At 43.9% G+C, this 5,000-nt stretch overlaps 2 non-coding genes across 2 annotated transcripts; both read left to right on the forward strand.

Annotated features, from left to right (window-relative positions):
* Positions 1-2,528: 2,528 nt before the first annotated feature.
* Positions 2,529-4,434, forward strand: LOC123719384. Its single transcript, XR_006755440.1, has one exon. It is a non-coding gene; the product is annotated as a small subunit ribosomal RNA (ribosomal RNA).
* A 350-nt stretch (positions 4,435-4,784) lies between these two features.
* On the forward strand, positions 4,785-4,941 carry LOC123719383. The gene has a single exon (XR_006755439.1). It is a non-coding gene; the product is annotated as a 5.8S ribosomal RNA (ribosomal RNA).
* Positions 4,942-5,000: the final 59 nt, after the last annotated feature.

Below are 5,000 nucleotides of genomic sequence, written 5' to 3' on the forward strand. Positions count from 1 at the left end.
CTTACACTTAGTCAACTCAAAGTGATTGACGTTTGACATCAATTTTATGTCGGTTTTATGAAATAGATTTTGGTCGGCGGTCGGTAACGGCCATATATGTCTTATATATCAATTTGTATGAAAAAGTTTCAAAAAAACAAAAAAAAAACTCAATCAACTAAGTAAGTAAGTAAGTAAGCAAGCACTTAAGTTTCTTTTAGTGAGTACTATCTAGAATAATTAAAAATATCGACATTTAAATCGACGGTCCCTATTTGGAAGGTTAACCTATAGCCCTAATAATAATTATATTATTATGATTATGACAATGTTGATGTTGTTGCACTAGACACACCATAATAAACCATAAATAGTTTTTCTTACCAGAAGAGTTTTTATTTTTAAATATTCAATTTTAACTAGAAACGTATCGCTATCGCTAACAAAACCCCACACCACACACCACCACACGTTACACACATATACTTGACAGAGTAGATACTATCTACATATCTATCGACAGAGTTGTAGATATCGTGCCGTTGAACGGCATCTTGTCGCGTCGCGTGGCGATCTTGTACGAGAAACATTTTCCTCTGACATTGTATCGGAATAATTATTATAATTCATTATTATACATACATACATACATACATACATACATACATATTATTAATAAATATAATTGTTTTTTTTGTTTTTTCTTTTCTTCAAATAAACCCACATTGCCATTTCTCTGAGCGTGTGCTGCGAGCTTCAACGAGAAACATTCGGCGCGAAACTGTCGAGCGGCCGGCCGTCGCGCGCCGCACCTGTACGAGAAACATTTTCCTCTGACGTTGCATCGGAATAATTATTATAATTCATTATTATACATACATACATACATACATACATACATACATACATATTATTAATAAATATAATTGTTTTTTTTGTTTTTTCTTTTCTTCAAATAAACCCACATTGCCATTTCTCTGAGCGTGTGCTGCGAGCTTCAACGAGAAACATTCGGCGCGAAACTGTCGAGCGGCCGGCCGTCGCGCGCCGCACCTGTACGAGAAACATTTTCCTCTGACGTTGCATCGGAATAATTATTATAATTCATTATTATACATACATACATACATACATACATACATACATACATATTATTAATAAATATAATTGTTTTTTTTGTTTTTTCTTTTCTTCAAATAAACCCACATTGCCATTTCTCTGAGCGTGTGCTGCGAGCTTCAACGAGAAACATATCTATCAATACAAATGTCTATTCAAAAAAAAGAAAACAAACAAAATCATATCAGTCAATAAAATAAATAATAATATTTTTTTACTACTACTACTAGTACTACTACGTGCTACTACTGCACGCCAATACACATACATAATAAAATGAAAAATCGTCTCTCTCTCGCTCGCTCTACGAGAAACATTCGACGTCCGCTCCAATGCCGACGCGGACTATTGCTCTCGGTATAGATGTGGAGCGAAACAGTCGTGCGCACAGCGTCGACTCGTTCTCGTTGCCGCGCGTCGTTCGTCTCAAATAGACACGAACGACGGACGAGAGAGAATAGAATGTGTTCTTGTTTTTGTGTTTGTGCGAAGTGTGAGAATATTATATACATATATTCGCGCATGGATGATATAGATATGGGTATGGATTTTCGGAGGAAATTATATCAAATTCGTATTTCGAATGCGAGACCGCCGAGATCTTTCCCAGCTCTCTCTCTCTCTGTGTGTGTGGTGTATAGTACATTTTATATATCTCTCTTGTGTCAACACAAAATAACAAAGAATATACATACTACTCCTCCTCATATTTTATATAATATAATATAAAATTATATTATAGCACCGCGTTCGCAGACCGTATGGTGATGTTACCAATCGACCAAGATTTGGGACCGTCTCCCCCGGTGTTATCTGTGATGTTAAAAGAATACGCTTCTAGGCACACCTCAACGCAGGGCGCCTAGCGTGTTCGACACGTGCGCGGTCGCCACGGCGACCGTATATGGAAAGAATGTATAAAAGAGGACGCACACGCGCCCATCGTCGAAACGGTGTGCGCAGCGTCGTGTTGGAATTTATCCCTCAAGCTCCGGGCGTTGATCGTATCTAGTGCGAATCATGCGTGTGTGTGCGCATGTAATTGCCAGCCGAGTTTTAATATGTTTACAATAACGTATTGAATAAAAATTGAGAAGTTGCGTTTAGATGAATGTTCAATTTTCAAATTGTCACAACATCGATTCCCGCCCGCGGGGTCGTGTTCGTTGCAGTTTTATGTCCCTCACAGTGGTCGAGCATCGTTGTACATCACCTCGTTGCGAGATCGTGACGGGACGGCCGCTCGTAGACCGGTCAAAGTTAGTCTATCGATATGAAGCGCGAACGTCGCGTCGCGTGCAAATTCGACGCGTTACGTTCACGCGTGTCGAGAAGGCGCGCGCGCAAGCGCGCGCCCCTCGACGCCGCCGAGCCAGCGGCTCGCCGAAGCCGCGTGACCGCGGTGTAGGCGTGTCGTTTGCGTAAGCAGCTCCCTGGTTGATCCTGCCAGTAGTTATATGCTTGTCTCAAAGATTAAGCCATGCATGTCTCAGTGCAAGCCGTATTAAGGCGATACCGCGAATGGCTCAATATATCAGTTTTGGTTCCTTAGATCTTACTCAGTTACTTGGATAACTGTGGTAATTCTAGAGCTAATACATGCAATCAGAACTCTGACCAGTGATGGGATGAGTGCTTTTATTAGATCAAAACCAATCGGCGGAGGGCCATGCGTCCGAAGTCGTTAATTTTGATGAATCTGGATAACTTTTGCCGATCGCACGGTCCAGTACCGGCGACGCATCTTTCAAATGTCTGCCTTATCAACTTTCGATGGTAGTTTCTGCGACTACCATGGTTGTCACGGGTAACGGGGAATCAGGGTTCGATTCCGGAGAGGGAGCCTGAGAAACGGCTACCACATCCAAGGAAGGCAGCAGGCGCGCAAATTACCCACTCCCGGCACGGGGAGGTAGTGACGAAAAATAACGATACGGGACTCTTACGAGGCCTCGTAATCGGAATGAGTACACTTTAAATATTTTAACGAGGAACAATTGGAGGGCAAGTCTGGTGCCAGCAGCCGCGGTAATTCCAGCTCCAATAGCGTATACTAAAATTGTTGCGGTTAAAAAGCTCGTAGTTGCATTTGTGCGCCGCGCTGTCGGTGCACCGCATCCGCGGTGATACTGACACGTCTGCGGAGCATATCGTCGGTGAGCCGGCGGTAAAACGCCGGTTCAATATCAAAATCCTATCGCGGTGCTCTTCGGTGAGTGTCGAGGTGGGCCGACAATTTTACTTTGAACAAATTAGAGTGCTCAAAGCGGGCTCAAAATGCCGCTTGAATATTTCGTGCATGGAATAATAGAATATGATCTCGGTTCTATTTTGTTGGTTTTCAGAACTCCGAGGTAATGATTAATAGGGATAACTGGGGGCATTCGTATTGCGACGTTAGAGGTGAAATTCTTGGATCGTCGCAAGACGAACATCAGCGAAAGCATTTGCCAAAGGTGTTTTCATCAATCAAGAACGAAAGTTAGAGGTTCGAAGGCGATTAGATACCGCCCTAGTTCTAACCGTAAATATGTCATCTAGCGATCCGCCGACGTTACTACAATGGCTCGGCGGGCAGCTTCCGGGAAACCAAAGATTTTGGACTCCGGGGGGAGTATGGTTGCAAAGCTGAAACTTAAAGGAATTGACGGAAGGGCACCACCAGGAGTGGAGCCTGCGGCTTAATTTGACTCAACACGGGAAATCTCACCAGGCCCGGACACCGGAAGGATTGACAGATTAACAGCTCTTTCTTGATTCGGTGGGTGGTGGTGCATGGCCGTTCTTAGTTGGTGGAGCGATTTGTCTGGTTAATTCCGGTAACGAACGAGACTCTAGCCTGCTAAATAGGCGTCGTCATTCAAGGTGTGCGCGACTCTCGGGGAGCGCAACTCACTGGCGACGTATTAAAATTCTTCTTAGAGGGACCGGCGGCTTCGAGCCGCACGAGATTGAGCAATAACAGGTCTGTGATGCCCTTAGATGTCCTGGGCCGCACGCGCGCTACACTGAAGGAATCAACATGTTCTCCCTGGCCTAGAGGCCCGGGCAACCCGTTGAAACTCCTTCGTGCTGGGGATTGGGGTTTGCAATTATCCCCCATAAACGAGGAATTCCTAGTAAGCGCGAGTCATAAGCTCGCGTTGATTACGTCCCTGCCCTTTGTACACACCGCCCGTCGCTACTACCGATTGAATGATTTAGTGAGGTCTTCGGACCGACACGCGGTGGCCTCACGGCCGTCGGCGTTGCTGGGAAGTTGACCAAACTTGATCATTTAGAGGAAGTAAAAGTCGTAACAAGGTTTCCGTAGGGGAACCTGCGGAAGGATCATTAACGTTGGTTTTTTCTTTTTGTTTTGTTGTTGTCAAAGACTCGCAAAAAAAGAAAAAAATACAAAAACACGTGAATGATACGAATCAAAATCGAATCCGAGACGGTTGACTCTCTCTCGTCGATTCGCGACGTGTGCGTTGCGACACGCTTTGATTAGCGTTCGCTATCGCCTATTGATACTTTGAAATAATATTTTAATTTTTGTGTACAACCACGCAAATAAAAGAGATTTTCTTTCTTTTCATTTGTCGTACACGTTAATGATAAGTATTATTTTCAAATTTTTTTGTTTAATTTTTTCGCACCTTTTATATTTTCTCATACAAAAACACACACAAAAACAAAACGATTACCCTGAACGGTGGATCACTTGGCTCGCGGGTCGATGAAGAACGCAGTTAACTGCGCGTCATAGTGTGAACTGCAGGACACATTTGAACATCGACATTTCGAACGCACATTGCGGTCCGTGGAGAAATATCCAGGACCACTCCTGTCTGAGGGCCGGCTGCATAAAAACAAAAAGCCACACTGTTCGCGTGACGAGCGGCGATCGCTGCGACTCC

The sequence above is a fragment of the Pieris brassicae genome, unplaced genomic scaffold (genome assembly GCF_905147105.1).
Source record: "Pieris brassicae unplaced genomic scaffold, ilPieBrab1.1, whole genome shotgun sequence".
In the NCBI taxonomy this organism is placed as follows: Eukaryota; Metazoa; Arthropoda; class Insecta; order Lepidoptera; family Pieridae; genus Pieris; species Pieris brassicae.